Raw genomic sequence first — 18,709 nt, forward strand, 5'->3', positions numbered from 1 at the left:
CGACCGCATCCATGATCGGAAGATCGAGACATAGTCTTCCTGAAGCATTCCCTCTAAACCCTGGGTAGACCGGTACACCTACTTTCCCTCTACATCTGCTAGTCTACCATGGAAAGAGGTCACACAACTTACTCAACTATGCCACAACCCATAATGGCTTGTGGCTGTACACGAAAGTTTCTAGGCATGAAATATCATATGATCCCTTTGAGACTGGGTGGCGGACCTAGGGTAATCACACGGGTACTCCGGGATTCCCTTGGGCAAGCACTGGTTTCTCCAGGTGCCCCAAACAATCCACCCAGATGTGTATTAAAGTTGCCACCTTAATGTTGTCCAAAAATTATTATCTCTCGCAACTTGCATGAATCTCACATACCAATCCCCGTCTATGAGCATGGCTAAGCAATTTATGAGCATAACATATATTCCCGGGGTGATCAAAGGTAATAGGTTCCTACCTCATGAACTACAAAGCAATAACACATGTTCCCAATCCTACTCATGCAATCTTTGAGGGTGAAACTAATGCATAGTAAAAAGTGGGTATTGAAAAAGTATGATTAAAGTGTAACTTGCCTTGCTGACGATCGGAAAACTCTAGAGATTCGTAGTAACAAGCTTTGCACTCCGGAAAATCTATCGTAAACAAAGAATAGCATACATAAGCACTCAAGCAAAAGATGCAAAGAGAAACGAAGAAAAGATTCGAAAAACTCGAAAACAAACAAATAACTAATCTAAACAGAAAACAATTTTTAATACTGTTATATTTATGTGGATTAGAAATTAACATAAGGTACATGATATTAGCTTCGATTTGCAAAAAGAATCAACTAACGGAGCTACGAAACTCAAGATACGATCAAAAGAATTTCAAACTAAAATTGGAACAAACTCAAATTTTAAATTTTCAAAAACATGTTTAAGTTGGTTTACTAGATAGATGAGATCAATCTGAATATTTTGGCGTTGGTTTCATCGAATTTGGACAAACGAGCAAAAAATTGTGCTAGTTTGAAGGTAGGGAGTAAACTGTAAATAAAAACTAGTGGATAGGTCCCTGGCAGAACAATAATCAGAAAAAATAAAAATCTAATGAAAGAACGTTCGCTACAGAAGCTAAACGAACGAAAACCATTCGCTACCGAAGAATAACGAGCGAACGCTCGCTAAATAAAGAAAAAAAGGAACGAAAAAAACAGGCACGAGATCGGACAGACGAGGACGGAGGGATCTACCAGCGGCGGCGGACGTCGGCGGCGGCGGCTTCGGCTTCGACTTGCGGAACAGCGGTGTTGGAGAGCGGCAGCAACGGCGGAGTGCGGCATGGCGGCAACGGCGGAATGCAGCGGTGGCTGAGGCGGTGGCGGCGGAGATGCGAGGTGGCGGCGGCGGCACGACTTGGAGGAGAAGGGGGCCGGGGCCTCAGCTTATAAAGGGGCCGGGGGCGGCGGCTTGCGCGAGGGGACAAGGCATAGGAGGCGTGGCTGAGGCGGACTCGGCGCGTCGGTCGGAGTCGGTCGGGGCGGCTGGGCCGCGGCCTGGCTGAGCTGGGCCGCGGCCTGGCTGAGCTGGGCCGCGGCCTGGCTGAGCTGGGCCGGCCCAGTTCGGCGGAGAGATCTTTTTCTTAAAACATTTTTCCAGAGAAGAAAAAGCACGCAAAACTAATATAAACAAATATCTAAAAATATCAGAAAAATTCACATATTAATATGGCCTTATTAATGACCTAGTGAAGAAATTTCTGGGCCTAAATGCCTAAACTAAAAACAAACATTATAGTATTAATTACTCCGCAATAAAATAGATAAACTTGCAAATAAAATCAAATAAAATATCCAAAAATTTAGAATTCAATTTCCAATATTTCTTTGCTGTTTTTGAAAAAGTCCTTTTATCTTCTCTCTTTATTTATTTATTTGAAAAATAATTGGAAAAGAATTTTGAATAAAAAATTTGATCCAATTTTGCAAATTTTGATAAATCAAAAATGGACTTGTGGGAAACCTCCAACTCTCTCATTTTGGTCCTTGAGTTGCTTAAGGTCTCTTGGATCAAAATTCAACTAACAAAAGGAAGCAAAATTCATAAATCATGGATACATATGAATGATCTATAAATAACATCCAAATTGAAAATTGGGATGTCACATTTGGCCCATATCTTTGTCGGGGGTCCCCGGAACCCCTTCCGGTGACCCGATATGTACCCGGTACCCTCCAGAACACTTCCGGTGTTTGAATACTATTGTCGTATATATCAATCTTTACCTATCAACCATTTCGAGACTCCTCGTCATGTCCCTGATCTCATCCAGGACTCCGAACAACATTCGGTCACCAAATCACATAACTCATATAATACAAAATCGTCATCGAACGTTAAGCGTGCAGACCCTACGGGTTCGAGAATTATGTAGACATGACCAAGACACATCTCTGGTCAATAACCAATAGTGGAACCTGGATGCTTATATTGGCTCCTACATATTCTATGAAGATGTTTATCGGTCGAGCCGTTATGACAACATACGTTATTCCCTTTGTCATCGGTATGTTATTCGATCATCGGTATCTTCATACCTAGTTCAATCTTGTTACCGGCAAGTCTCTTTACTCGTTCTATAATGCATCATCCTGCAACTAACTAATTAGTCACTTTGCTTGCAAGGCTTCTTATGATGTGCATTACCGAAAGGACCCAGAGATACCTCTTCGATACTCGGAGTGAAAAATCCTAATATCGATCTATGCCAACCCAACAAACACCTTCGGAGATACGTTTAGAGCATCTTTATAATTACCCAGTTACGTTGTGACGTTTGATAGCACAAAATGCATTCCTCCGGTATCTGGGAGTTGCATAATCTCATAGTTGGAGGAATATGTATTTGACATGAAGAAAGAAATAGCAATAAAATTGAACGATCATTATGCTAAGCTAACGAATGGGTCTTGTTCATCACATCATTCTCCTAATGATGGGATCCCATTTATCAAATGACAACACATGTCTATAGTTAGGAAACTTAACCATCTTTGATTAACGAGCTAGTCTAGTAGAGGCTTAACTGGGACAGAATATTTTGTCTATGTATCCACACATGTATCAAGTTTCCGGTTAATACAATTCTAGCATGAATAATAAACATTTATCATGGAATAATGAAATATAAAATAACAACTTTATTATTGCCTCTAGGGCATATTTCCTTCACTTATCCCGTGGAGGAAGAAGGCTATATATAGTGATGGAGCAAATATGGCCATTTAGTGTAAGTGGTAGGGTTAGACCGGACATCTGGGCTAGGGGCCGGACATCCGGCACAGTGAGACGGCCATGTAAGAAGCATAGGTAGTAGAGGAAAAGCAGATAGACCGGACATCCGAGGGTGGACCCGGACATCCGGCATACTAGTGAGGCCACGGACATCCAGCAATGGGCCAGACATCCGGCCTGTGCAGACCGAACGGTAGCAAAGCTTCTGGACAATGGTTCGGATTTTCGGGGAGCACCCGGACATCTGGCAGCACATGGCTTCCCGGACATCCGGCGAACAGCCGGACATCCGGTGCTACGGGGGCAGCCTAGACATTCGGCGAAAGGGCCGGACATCCGGCAGCCAGGAATCAACAGTTGATCTCATTCTGTGATAGGGGCCAGACTTCTGGCAAGGGCCCCGGACATCCAGCGACCTCCAGGGTAAAAACACATGAAGAAGTGAGGCAGTGAGTGTATGAGATGATTGTTGAACCTACCAGTGATCCAAAAGACTTGGGCATTTTTAGGAGATGTAGAAGGAAGGAAAACTGAGAGGAATACATAATGACTTGACCAAGTCTTCTGCTAACCCTATCGGTCCCCTCTTAATAGTGCGGGATCCCTATACTCAAGAATAAACCAATAAAAGAATCCTTGATGTGATGTTTCCATAACTGTGTTTATTATCAATATGAGATCCCATGCACAAGTACAGGGTTGTGGGAGTAAGACCTCATACACATGCCTATTTTTATATCATTGTGTACGTTCAAAAAGGTTGTTAAAAGGTCCGGTTAAAAAACTGGAATTTTATAGATTTGAGGATTCATAATTGACTCTCTGGCTATGGAAACATTAATTTGACGTCTGACCGGTCACTGTCCACGGACATGCCCGAACACGTCCACGGGCGTTTGAGGGGTCAGATTTGGTGTATCCTGCAGGATACAACCGAGTATCCTTTAGAGAATCATATTTGCTCCACTAAGAAAACCGTTTCTAACTGATCCCTTAAACCTAGAGGAGTAATTTTTTTGTCAAATTCATTTATTGTTTGGCCACCAACATAAACTTCACTACTATATTATTTTATTAAACCACATCTTGGTCACACACTTCACCAATTCTTCTGTAAGAGAATCGATCCAAAGAAAACTACAAAAAAGCTGACACACTTTAATAGAAAAGCAACTTCTCTAGCTGCTCCTACTAGTCGGATCAATGCTTTCTCTATGTCTTCATTCATATATTGTTGCTTTTTTCTATTGCCTTCTCGAGCTTGCCCACCTCTTTCTTCTCCACTTCCTTATACTTGGACATTGCGTCCTGTCTAGACTGATCTCTAGCAAGTACTGCACGAACATCTAGCAATTTTCTCGCTATCAATAGATCAATGTACTCTTCTTCACAATACCAAAACATCGAACCATCCTACATATAATTTTGAACAAACAGTGAGTTTCAAATTGCGACGAATCCGAAGAACAACATGGCACTCACTCCATCCTTTTCACACTTGAAGAACACTCATATGGGATGTTTCGATATGCTCGAAACACTGCACAACACTAGCCATGGGCAGTGGTCACACTTGATTACTGGTAGCAGCGAGCCGATGAGCTGCTGGGCGAGTGCTCAGCCCGACCGATGGCTGGATGTTTTTGTGCCGGTGGTCGATCGACGTGTGCCATGTGGGCACCGCCAGGAGGAGGACATACGAAGAGGCGGAACAAAGCGGTCAAGGGGGCTGCGGGATTCACTCCTCGTCGTATTCATCCAAAGCGCGCCAGCGCCAGAGAGTGAGTCCGTCGATCCAGCAATGGCTGTAGATTAACCGATTTAGGCCCTATCGGTGACAAGAACCTGCCAAATCAAGGTAGGGAGGGGTGTGACGGGTCCTACGGGGGTCGACGGTGGCGCGTGGTGGCCGGCGGAGGTAGGTAGGGGGTGCCAGAGTGGATGCGGCGTGGGGTGGTGTCGGTGTGCCCGATGGGGAGGGGCATCTTTTTTACTCCAAGGGTTGGTGGCCAAGTAAAAATAAGAATTGGGGCAGTGAGGTGGATAATTTTTCCTTCTCTAAAGCTTTTAGGAGACCGGCTAGATGCAGTTTAGAGGAGAAAAAATGTAATTTTACTCCTCTAAAGCTTTTTAGACAATTGATTAGAGTTGCTATTAGATTGAAGAACTTAGGCCCATGTTAGTCTTAGGGTATGGTGAAAACAACTCAGAAAGAACTATAGGTTACAAATTCTATTCGCCGCTTTCACTTTAGATATCAAAATTCATACAAATATAAAATAATAAGAAAAATCTTGATCCGATGGCTTGGCTGTCAGTCGATCGAACGATAGTCACTCGTTGAAGAACCCTATATCATAAGAACGATAGTCAGTGGAATAAGAGAGTGATCCCGACTAACTTATTTATCTCAATATCCAAGTATGCCACATCACCACATTACTAAACAGTATAACTCAGCTAGTTATGGCCCCTCACAGCGATTTGACGCCCTATACCGTTGGATCCCATTAATGGATGTACAGGATCGTTCGAACGTTCGACTGCGCGTCCCAAACATCACAGGGCCGCTGCTCTGGAGATGGACCTGGAAGCTCTCTCGTTGATTGGGCCGAAAAACTCCCGCAGGGCCTGCTAGGCCACGTGAGTCTGGGCAAGGCAGGGCTCGTCCCCCGTCGATCGACTACCCTTTCCTTCTCCCGCGAAACCTAATCGCGCGACGACGGCGGCAGTGGACGGCGCCCAGATGCCGGTGACATTCATCCTGCAGCTCCTTTCCTTCTCTATTATTTCCCGTGGCTCCACTCTCGCCTCCATGACAGTACATCGCCCCACCGCGCACTCCCCTCGCTGGTTGGTCGTGTGTCCCATCGACTAATTTAGTGGCAAACAGGTTCACGGTGAACAACAGGCTGTGAGTAACAACTCTAAAGTTCGTGCTTGTGGAGACTTTGTATTGTACCACCTGCAAAATAGTTTCTAATTTCTCTCATCTATGTTGCTACAAACTGCAGAGTGGCTCATGGCAGGGAAGCTGTGTTGTCTTGGTGCTAGAGCGCACGAAATTCAGTATCATGTCTAGCGTGAAGGGCATTGAGGAGTATATGCTATCTCGTTCTGGTTCCTCCTTTCTATCTCATTGAACAAGAAAGGTCACTCAGTGCAATGATTCAGGGTTGTTGCATCCTCTATCTGAATGCTGCAATCAGGATGAGCAAGGAGAAGAGTGACAAGAAGATCGTTTAAGAATATAAGAAAATTTGTTTTGCCATTGACGGTGCCTGATCCACCATCTTGCCCAATTAACTCTCCAACTCTTTTGCAGACTTGACAAGGCCTATTTGCCGTGTTGGCATACACTGACATGGACATTGTCACACCCTTTTCTACTCGCCGAGCAAATCACCAACTCGCAGATGGTGAAACTGATTTCAACACAGGTAATAACAGCAAGCAGACCACATACGCATTCGTTCTTGGTATCTACTGATGGGGTGGGTGGTTGATGAAATTCCTACCATGCTGTGTATTCCTGTGACGGCAGACTAATAAGGCTGACACACTATTATCAAACAAGATTGATGGTTGAAGTAATGCACATTTGAGATAGTCTGTACCATTGTGTTTGGGTATGTTTCTGATTTCTAACATTAGTTTATTAATCATTTTCTATTTTGTGTTCCAATTTAATTATTTTATTTAAGATGATTATGGTTGATGTATTTGTTTTTAAGAATTGCTCTATTTTTACGTATTAGAAAGTGTGAGGATGTGTTTTTTAAAATCATTTCCTTTCAGAAGATGCATAGGTTTTGATCTTTAGAGTTACGATGCAATGCTTCTTGATTCCCATTTTCAATTCGGATTTACCTATAAACATTGCATAGATTCTTGCACATATTGTACTTGATTTCTGGAATTTCTTGTGGTTTAACTACATGTAAGATCTCTGCCGCATTTCATAACTTGTTTGTCTTCTGGATTGATTAGATGAAAAAGTAGACAGTATTTTCTTGTGTTAAAAATGATTATAACTTACATGATGTACACATCTTTCAGGAACTATTGCAAAACATAGCAGAAGAATATAAGTCAATTTAAGATGCCATGACAAACCAAAGAGAAGGGAGAAGTCGAAACATGCAAAAATAAAAAGCATAAGAAAGAGGAGGCAAAGGCAAACACATGATATTTATAAAAATACTCCTGTATAGATTAGACGTTGTTTATCTACATCAATCCTACTATTTGTATATGTGAACTGCTATTCTGCCACACTGACAAATGCTTATCATCAGGGTGTATATTTCAGATATACATATTGGCACTTGTTCCAAATTTGCAATTACATACCTATCAGAAATCAGCAAACATGCAAATATCAGTATGAATCAGTATGAATCAGTTGGTAGGCAATCCACTTTCTCTAGGTAGTCTTGGATGGATTACGGTAACGTAAAATCTTGTTTTCGGCTGATGCTTATGAATCATTCATAGTGCACCTCAGACTTTGTGAATTATAAGAATAACCATGTGTGGTTATTTTGATGTGGAAGTTAGTGCGAGGATCAATGATCAGAGATACATGATTCTTCTTATAAATCAGTGCACGTTTGTAACTTAGATTCAACAATTCTCTGACTTCTCGTTGAAGTATTTACTACGCCACTCACACAAAAGCATTGCCTCACAAAGTTTCTTTGCTTGAGATAATCCTTACATTGATGTTTCTCCATATCAATTTATAATAATTGTTACAATTCTTGTTTCAAGTAACTATCATCCTTCAACTGAGTGAAGTCTTGCTGTTGCACCTTTGAGCACAACTATCAGTTGTATTTTGGAGTATGTTCATAGTCCAGTGGCCAATATATATCAAAGTGTAAAAATAGACTACACACATGTATCGATGAAATTAAAACGGGAATAAAAAGTCCCATCTTATTATTTTTCATGTTTTTGTCATTCTATTGTTGTACCGTTAGAATGAACGGGCGCGGCAACGCGCGCTGTCATGGTCTAGTAATCATGAGTGGGATAAGACCCACCTCAACAGGCAACCATGCATGAGAACCGGAAAATATTTTTCATTCTATTATTCCACTTATATTCAAAAAATATTTTAAAACAAACATGATCACATATAATAATTCATATGTGTGTTTTAATTTTGGTTCACGTGATATTACTCTAAATATTTATATTGCACACAATCAAATCTCATTGACATATATGGCAACAGATTTCCGCAACAGCATCTTGGGTAGCATCTAGTTATTTTAACGTGCATGTTTCCACATTATCCAAATTGTTGCAGCTAATAGATTTACTTACTTGATCCATTGGCATCCGTTCGATATATGCATGAGAATCCTCTACCATGTGGCATGCATTACTACATTTTAAGTGGGTCTTAAACTACATTGCATTTCATTGTGACATGCACAAACATGTCATATAAAGATTTTTTTTGCTTACGAAGAATTCTTTTCACATACTTCCTCCGTTCCAAAATAGATGACTCAACTTTGTACTAACTTTTTAAGTTAGTACAAAATTGAGTCATCTATTTTGTAATGGAGGAAGTAGTTTATATCGTAAGGACTGAATTAGTATTCTACACGATATTCAGAAACTATATATCTAATTTCGTGGCAACCGGGCAGGCATCGTCTAGTTTATATAGAAGTAGAAAACCCTAGTATAAGAAAGACGCTGGCCAATTGCTCACGGTTGAGCTCGTGGGTTGTTCAAAAAAATATACTCCCTCCGTTCCTAAATATAAGTCTTTGTAGAAATTTCACTGTGGACTACATACATAGCAAAATGAGTGAATCTACACTCTAAAATGCATCTATATACATTCATATGTGGTTCATAGTGGAATCTCTTCAAAGATTTATATTTAGAAACGGAAGGAGTATATTACAGTGTACAGAAAACTACTGATCAACCTGTCCATCAGCTACGTCATCAGTTTCTGACAGGGGACTATGCATGTAATGCAGGTCATTTTCAACTTACTTAAAAAACCCTTCTGCATTACTACCAGCCTGCTACTTGTCTCGGCTGTTAATGCAGGTCCCTGTTTTCCCCCAGAGGATATGATATGATATTTGCAGCTCATCATTGCGTGCCAACAACCACTCCAGAGGAACCACCTCACAACCTCTGTTCTTGAAGCGAGGGGAGCAAGCGAATAATCCTTCTCCTTTCCACGAGAAATACGATCGAGTAGTGGCCGGCGATGTCGTCCGCTGAGGGGAGGAAGACGGCATGCGTCACCGGAGGGAGCGGCTACATCGCGTCAGCTCTCATCAAGCTGCTCCTCCAGAAAGGCTACGCCGTCAAGACGACCGTTAGAGACCCCGGTTAGTTTCTTGTTTCTTCGCTGCTAGTTCTGTCTTGTACTTCAGCAACTTTTCCTTCCGAGTTTGAGGTCAGACCATAGGTTCTAAATTTTCCTTTCGGGAATTTGAGGCGAAATCTTAGTAGGTTCTTCAGAGTTCAGAATCGACTGCATAAAACATGTTTAGTTTATCCATTCTGCTTTCGTTGATAAAGTCAGGACAGCTAAGCTTGCCCAGCCAAATCACCATGCTGAAATTGATGGAACTGTTTTGGTCGCAACCCACCAACTTACCTCTCCGAAGATTTCATATCTGTATGCAGATGACATGGAGAGGAATTCCCACCTCAAGGACTTGCAAGCACTTGGCCCCTTGGACATCACCCGTGCCCGGCTGGACGAAGAAGGCAGCTTCGACGACGCAGTTTCCGGCTGCGACTATGCCTTCCTCGTCGCCGCTCCGATGAACATCGGCTCAGCAGATCCTGAGGTAAGCAGCCATCTCCACCAAGCTTCGTTTTCATCTGCACGACTGTTGGGAGGTGTAGTTGTTGGGATGTGGGACATCATTTAAGTTGTCAGCATCAGCCATAACTCACTCTCTGACGACTGTTCCCCCCACGGCCCCACCGTTGTCCTTTCAGTGTATTTGGCAACTCAATCATGTTAGTTTGATTCCACTTTTGGGATCACTTACCGTGCTTCGTGTTCGATGGCAGAGAGATATGATCGAGCCGGCCGTCCAAGGAACACTCAACGTGATGAGGTCGTGCGTGAGAGTGGGGACGGTGAAGCGGGTGATCCTGACGTCATCGGACGCCGGCGTGTCGAGGAGGCCGCTGCAGGGCGGCGGCCACCTGCTAGACGAGGGCTCCTGGTCCGACGTCGAGTACCTCAGAGCCAACAAGCCACCAACTTGGGTATACATAAATCTTTGTGCCCAGTCCCTCTCGCTTAGACATTTATATTCGATGGAAGCTTTTGGTTACGTGTAATTTGCATCGTAGGAATACGCGGTGTCCAAGGTGCTTCTGGAGAAGGCGGCGAGCAAATTCGCGGAGGAGAATGGCATCAGCCTCGTCACCGTGTTGCCCGTGTTCACGCTGGGTGCCGCTCCTGTCTCCAAGGCCAGGACCAGCGTCCCCGTCACCCTCTCCCTGTTGTCTGGTGAGAGAGACGTCCCTGCCATATCATTTCTCTGTGTTTCCAAAGCATGATTAGTGCTTGCTAGCTGAGTGTTAATTTCTCTGTTTTCAACAGCATGATCAGTGCTTGTTAACTGAGTGTTAATTTGACTGGTGACATATATATGCCTGACTGTCCTGTACATTTTTCAGGTGACGAGACGCAGCTGAACATCATGATAGGCCTGCAGTCAGTCACCGACTCGGTGTCGATATGCCACGTGGATGACCTTTGTCGGGCCCAAGTGTTTGTAGCCGAGGCCGAGTCCTCGGTGGGCAGGTACATCTGCTGCAGCCACAACACCACCGTCGTGCAGCTTGCCCGTCTCCTAGCTGAGAAGTACCCACGATACAATGTGAAACCTGAACGGTATGCGAACAGTCTATCTAAACCGTTGCCGCGTACACATCTATATTTTTAATACCGGTTTAACCATATCCAAATATATACTTGTGTAGCTTTGTTGGGTCCCAAGAGAAGCCAAGAGTGTGTTTATCGTCTCAGAAGCTCATCACGGAAGGGTTCAAGTTCAAGCACGATGATTTAAGTGAGATCTTCGACGACCTTGTTGAATACGGCAGGACCACGGGGATCCTTCACTACTGATATGTCTGTTGTCTAGGGACGGATATGTAACCAGGACAAAATAACGTGTCTTAGCAGAAAAAACCATGCTTGTATCTTTCTTTGAGGGGTAATCCATGCTTGTATTTTGATGCGTGAAGATGTTTAGTTCTTTGCCTTTGCGGCAAAAATAAATAAATATTATTTTGCTAAATGTATGTGCCGTGCATATCATCGCTGTAACCTCAAAAAAGGCTTTCGCTCTGTTTTATTATAATTAAAATCAGCATCATGTACATACAGACGGTTCAAGTGTAGTATAGAATAAAAAAGTCTGTTGGGGCCCCCGTGCATATACCAAGCCTCTTCTGACCCGTGTGTCATATGGTGTACCTCCATTAAGACATGACAAAAAAAAGGACCGGGTATCCTGAAGCCACATTCTTTTGAGGTTTTATATCACTAAATCCCAACTTCATTGCAGGACGAATGTTTTTAGCGCAAGGCAAAAAAGAAAAGACTATGGTGTGGCTTGGGTCTGGACCAAAGGACATTCTGGACATTGTCGAGCATGATGTATCCTTGATTGAGTAATACTAGAGTTATTTAGCAAAAAGAGTGACTCGTTGCTGGAAGTTGCCACTAGGGTATAGAGTGATTGACATGGAGGAGGACCATGTCCATGTCTTCACACACCCTTCCGTCGAGGTACACGTAATTTGGTCGGATCAGGCAACTTCTCATATATACTTTTGGAGCAAAATCTGCTAGGTTTTATTGATCAATGTTCAAAAATACAGGTAAAACGTTCTAATCATGGGGAGCAACAAACCATACATGTCTCCCTTGATCTAATAAAAGAGCGTGCCTAGCCAGATTATGAGGTTCAAAGTTTGAGTCCGTAGACACAAAATTACAGGAAATGAAAGAACTAGTCCAAGAATTGATATTCTTGATCACCCCACCATAGCTTCCTCCTATAGCTTCATGAATATAGCTTACTACCATCTTGCAATTTAAAGCGATATGTAGTTGTTGTAGTCCAAGGTCTTCCGCTAGAGATGGAGCTTCACGGCACGCCACTGCTTCAAGGGATATGGGATCTGTCATGCCCCTTATCACATAAACTAAAGAGCCCCTGTACAGCCCATGTTCATCTTGACATATAGCGGCAGTTGTTCGTAAGCGTCCTTGGATCGATACAACCGCGTCCACTTTTTTTTGAACGGTCGGGGGGGGGGGGGGATCCCCACCTGAAGAATATTATAGATCTACATTGATTTTATAGATCCTAGGTGGATGAAGGATCCATTTATTTCCTGTTTCTTTGCCTCGTATATTACTTTGACGACCCTGCACATGTCCAAACCGGTCTATCTCAACCAGATCTACAAGAAAAATTGAAACCAAAAGGTGAGTCGACAAAGGACTCTCGTTGATTCTCTCGTGAATAAGCTTCCTTTGCGCCTTCCAAATAGGCCATAGTGTCACTGTCGTTTTGATCAACACATTATGCGATGGTGTCTCAATCATTGTGAACAGCCAAGCCTTAGTCAAAGCATGACACACAAAGGCAAGGGAGCAACTTATCAAGCGGTTTGCCTAAAAGATAACTAACCAATGGGTACACCTTGCGCCGGCGGGGGGGGGGGGGGGGGGGGGGGGGGGGGGGGGGGGGGGCTACGAGGGCCACTTTTGCTGGGCCGAGACTCTCTGCTGCCGCCACATGTCGCGTGTTGGGCGCTCTCTTGGGATTTTTTTTTCTGTATGTGTTTTCCGGTTTTGGATTGTTTTATTTTTCGGTTTTTTTTGGCTTTTCATCTTTTGCCTGATTTTCTCTAGATTTTGGACCGAAAAATGGAAAATAAAAAAACATTGCGCGTTTTTTGCTTCCGCCATAGGCATAAATTTGCCTATCATGGAGGCACACATTTGCTTCTCATTAAGGCACATGTTTTTTTCGCGAGAGGCATAGTTATATCTCTAAGAAAAGAAAAAAAACGTGTTTTATTTTTCCTTCCACGAGAGGCACGGATTTGCTTCTCATGGAGGCACATATTTGCTTCCATGAGAGGCACAACTGTGTCTCTTGGAAAAGGAAAAATATGATTTTTTTTTGCTTCCGCAAGAGGCATAGATTTGCTTCTCGAGGACGTGGAGCCATAGATTTGCTTCGCGAGACGCACAACCATGCCTCTTCGGAAAGGAACAAAAATGTGCTTACGGCACTGGTTTTTTTTGATCTGGTTTTTCTAGTTCTTTTGTTTAAAACAAGTTTATCAAAACCTAGTAACATGAGATTCAGTTTGGAAGATCTCGATGCGAGAAATCCAATGGTGAAAACAATTGGGGATTTGGACGCACGATTTAAGAGATAAAATGTTTTGAAGAAACGATTCTTTGAAATAAGGAAAAGCTCCCAAGTTGCAACAAGGCAGTGCGCCACCTGTCGCAACCCTGAAAAGGTGGGAGTAACCTTTACAAGGTGTATCTATCAGTTAATGATTTCGCATAAGGTTATGGGTGATGCTATGTCTCGTTCATGCGAGAAAAAATACAAGTAGGCTCGCCTGAAGCGAGCAACAGACTGGGCTACCCCAGCACACGGAAGGCGATAGGCCTCAAAGCGCTCACGCTTTTTTAGCATTGTTCTGTTACCATTTTTTTTACTATTTTACTTTTAGTTATTTTTCTAAATATTATATATGTAACAAAAAAGCACTTAAATATTTGAAAAATGATAATTATGCATTTAAAAAAATAAATGTGTATAAAAAAGTTTCTGATGTATATGAAAGTGTACATAAAAATATAAAATGTGTATGAAAGAGTAGACATCAAGAAAATATTTAGAAAAAATGTTAAACACATATAAGAAAATATTCCTAATGTACAACGTATATAAAAAAACTAGACATTACAACATATATTGGAAAAAAATGTTAATCATGTACTTGTAAAATGTTAAATGTGTATATCGAAAATGTTCCTGATATATACGTAAAATATTGCATGTGTATGAAAAAAGTAGACGTCAAAAGGTTTGTTTAAAAAAAGGGTAATCATGTATTTAAAAAATGTTAAACATGGATATAAAAACTATTTCTGATCTATGGGCCACGGGAGGTGCTCAACGCGAGGTGGGACGTGGTGGTGGTCGACAGGCCGAGCGGGGCAGGTCCCGGGGAGCGGGCGAGGATGGGCGCCATATACACCATGGCCGCACTCGCGTGCGCGACGAGGGGCGAAGTGGTGGGCGTGGCGGTCCATGAGATGAACCAGACGACGAAAGATCTAACGCCACCGCCAATCTTCTCCACCCAGCGGGGCCATGGCTGCCGGCCGACGAGCGCCTCACCGCGGCTGCTGGCCGACAAGCTCGCCGACGAGAGCCCTGCCGAAGCCGTCCCCCCTTCGACCTTCTCTGCCACTAGTTGGATAAGATGAAGAAAGGAGCGCTGGCAGAATTCTAATAAATTGAGGGGTCAATTTGTAAAATCTAATCGTTTTTCCTGACATCACTTCAAGAGGAACATCGGGTGCAATTTCTACAAAACAGGAGGGCCTATTTGCAAAACAACCACGACGGGTGTACTGCCAGGAGCTGTAGCCGCTTTTATTATTAGATTAGAGAAGATAAAATAAAGATAAAGATAGCAGCCATCGTCAACAACTCCACGTTCCAAAGTTTGTGTTGTACTCCCTCCGGTAGTAGTATACGTATCGTACAGTGCACATCAACCTTACCTACTGTCACTTTAGCGTTAGCAGCCATGCATAGATACAGCCGGCCGGCTGAGAGTCTTCATGCACAAAAATCTTACCTACTGTCTAGCGTCAGCGATGAGCATGCAGGTCACTTTCAAGTTTCAACTGCTGGAAAACTCTTTGTCATTCACCACCAACCTGGGACTTGTTAGTTATCTGTACACAGTATAAATGCAGGTTCTCTAAAGAGTGGCAACATCCGGAGCAGTGAGCTAGCGAATCGTCGTTCTGTTTGGCAGGAGAGGTACTGATCGAGATGTCGGCGGCCGAGGGAAGGAAGACGGCGTGCGTCACCGGAGGGAGCGGCTACATCGCTGCAGTACTCATCAAGCTGCTGCTCGAGAAAGCGGTCAAGACGACCGTCAGGGACCCCGGTTTGGTTCTTGTTTCTTCGTTTCTAGTTCTCTTTGTTATGCACTCCAGCAAACTTCCATTCAGAGTTGACTTAGGTTCTTTGGACTTTGCCATGTTTTTTTTTTATTTCTTTGGTATGCTCAGACTGCAAAACATACCTTCCAAGTTGTAAATCAAAGTGTTTTGCGTACTATCACTTGTTCTGAAAAATTGTTGGAAACCGTTTTTGATCCAAAATTCCCAAGACTCAAGATTCTGTATTTTGTATGAAGATGACATGGAAAAGAACTCCCACCTCAAGGAGTTGCAAGCACTTGGCCCCTTGGAGGTCATCGGAGCCCAACTGGACGTAGAAGGTAGCTTCGACAAAGCAGTTTCTGGCTGCGATTACGCCTTCCTTGTTGCTGCTCCGATGAACATGGATGCAGCAGATCCTGAGGTAAACATCCATCTCCCACAATCTTCGCTTTCATTTGCATGATCGCTCTTCGATCAGGCATCTGAATATCTGACGGTGATGTACGGAGTTGGGACTTGGACACAAATTTATGTTGTCAGCTATATATCACGTGATCTCTGACAAATTATTCTCAACCAAAGAATTAGACTTGGGTTCTTGTTCACCCTGATAACATGTCCTTCATGTGGCGTTCTGATCAAAAGCCAATGGTGCGCTCCGCAGCTGACGGAAAACGTGATGTCGGTCTTTTTTCAAAAAGGAGGATTACCCCGGCTTTGCATCGAGCGATGCACATAGCCATGGAGTATTTTCAGAACTTTTTAAAATTTATATCGTTTTTTATGTCTGGCGGCAGAAGGATATGATCGAAGCCGCCGTCCAAGGGACTCTCAACGTGATGAGGTCGTGCGTGAGAGCCGGGACGGTGAAACGGGTGGTCCTGACGTCTTCGGATGCCGCGGTGTCCAGGAGGCCGTTGCACGGTGGCGGCCATGTGCTGGACGAGGGCTCATGGTCCGACGTCGAGTACCTCAGAACAAACAAGCCACCGATTTGGGTACATAATCTTTTGTGTGTGCAGCTGCAAACTCTCTCCCAGACATTTAAATGTGCATGGAAATAAATCATGTAACTTTGGTACCCGTTTTATGTACGTAATTTACATGGCAGGCGTATGCGGTCTCGAAGGTGCTTCTGGAAAAGGCGGCGAACAAATTCGCGGAGGAGAACGGCATCAGCCTTGTCACCGTGTTGCCTGTGTTCACCTTGGGTGCCGCGCCGCTCTCCAAGGCCAAAACTAGCGTGCCCCTCACCCTCTCCCTGTTGTCCGGTGAGAAAGGCGTCCATGCTATAGCATTTCTCAGTTGTTTTTACAGCTCGGTCAGTGGTTGCCAACTGAGAGATGTGGCAACTGGCAAGCAAGCTCTGATTCTAGTCCCGTGTTCTTCTGACATGGTGTCCTCTTGACATGTGCATTTACCAGGCGACGAGACATTCCTGAACATGCTGATAGGCCTGCAATTGATTACCGACTCCATGGCGATAAGCCACGTTGAAGACCTATGCCGCGCCAAGGTGTTCCTGGCCGAGAATGAGTCCTCCTCCGGCAGGTACATCTGCTGCAGCCACAACACTACAGTCCTGCAGCTCTCCCGTTTCTTGGCAGAGAAGTATCCACAATACAATGTGCAACCTGAACGGTACGTTAGTCGGCTGTTTAAAGTTTGGACTGCTCGAATGCAGGCACGCAAATATTTATCTTTTATGTGGGTTTAACAACATCCATGTATGCTTATGTAGCTTTGATGGATCCCCGGAGAAGCCGAAAGTGTGTCTGTCGTCTGACAAGCTCATCGGGGAAGGGTTCGTGTTCAAGTATAATGACCTGGGTGAGATCTTTGACAACCTCGTCGAGTATGGCAGGACCACAGGGATTCTTCCCTACTGATATATACGCCAGCTGACGATCAGTATGTGGTCGAAACAAAATATTGTTGTCTCAAATACGCATAAAGCCCCGTTCTTGTGTTTTGGTAAAATAAGATGTTAGTACCCCCGATATTTGTCAAAAAGCAAATTAGATAGCAAAAAATCTCGATCTTTGGGGGTTTTGTATCACCAAATAACTTTTAAGATTAAGAGCTGGCGGTTTCCACCCACCTAAATATAATGTTCGTAAAATTTGTTTGTTGGTGGCATTATCACTACGGTGATTAAAATGGAAGAGTACCAAGTATCCATGCACCTATCCTCAAGGTACACAAGGTTCGGTTGAACGTGCCACTTCCCCTAGTTTGTTGTTGCCCCTACGAGTAAATATAGAGGGCAATGAACACACCGAAGCACGTGAAACCGAAACCAAACATTTGTGTTAACATCAGAGACCAACCTATTGTCATCGACCTTTTATGTGTTGGACAAGGATATATATAGGTGGGTTAGAGTTGTTGGTCTATGTGGTCTAGGTAGATGGAGCAGGGAACTCACCCGGTAGTCGACGATGGAGGTCCTCGTCATCATCATGCATTTTATGGGTGGAGGCCCTCTCCCCATGTGAGAAGCTCTTCATGTTCATCTCGATGATTTCTATTTGGGCCGAGTAGTGCTCGGACCTGGGTCATGCTTTTTGGGCCGACACAAAGCATGGATAAACGTTGTTGTTGGTGAGTAAGGGTACCCGCTCGAGAGGGTGACTTTACGGGTGCGACTAGGTCATATCATTGGTCAAAGTGTCTAGGGACTCCCAAGTCCCGCGCCCCACTGAAACTGAGTAGACACTCATAAGGGAAGACCTAAGTTGCACTATCTCGAGCATCCTCCAGCTACAGGAGATTTGTTTCCTACAACTACGTGATCGCCCGAACATATTCTATCCATCGGATACAACTGCCTAACCACCGGTCCCTGGCAGCTTATATAAAGGCGAACAAGTTTTCACAGGAAGAGAAGGTCACGCGGGTGCAAAATTCTGTAACCGCTCGATAGATCAGAAAACTCCATTGCAATTCTTTCGTATTATCAACAAAGATAGGTAGGCATCTCATAGGATCTTACCTATACGAGGGTCTAAACCTGGGTAAAACCACTGTGTCATCATCATTGCCGACAAGATCTCTGTGGGCACCCACCCCCTCCTTATTATCTTCCACAACACGAGTGCTCATGAATGGTGTGGACGTGCTCTGCTTGAGCCCTGACGCCACCGTCTCTGGTATCCGGGCGCTTCTACCGCGCCATCCAACCACTTG

At 43.8% G+C, this 18,709-nt stretch overlaps 1 pseudogene across 1 annotated transcript; it reads left to right on the forward strand.

Moving 5' to 3' along the window:
• The first annotated feature begins 9,359 nt into the window (after positions 1 to 9,359).
• LOC123039464 (uncharacterized) lies at positions 9,360 to 17,626 on the forward strand (annotated as a pseudogene). The gene is made up of 13 exons (XR_006417949.1): positions 9,360 to 9,653; positions 9,955 to 10,121; positions 10,351 to 10,551; positions 10,639 to 10,798; positions 10,969 to 11,185; positions 11,275 to 11,419; positions 14,507 to 14,813; positions 15,388 to 15,522; positions 15,775 to 15,941; positions 16,318 to 16,518; positions 16,632 to 16,791; positions 16,945 to 17,161; positions 17,262 to 17,626. The product of XR_006417949.1 is annotated as an uncharacterized protein (transcript).
• Positions 17,627 to 18,709: the final 1,083 nt, after the last annotated feature.

This window comes from Triticum aestivum, chromosome 2B (assembly GCF_018294505.1).
Source record: "Triticum aestivum cultivar Chinese Spring chromosome 2B, IWGSC CS RefSeq v2.1, whole genome shotgun sequence".
NCBI classification, from domain to species: Eukaryota; Viridiplantae; Streptophyta; class Magnoliopsida; order Poales; family Poaceae; genus Triticum; species Triticum aestivum.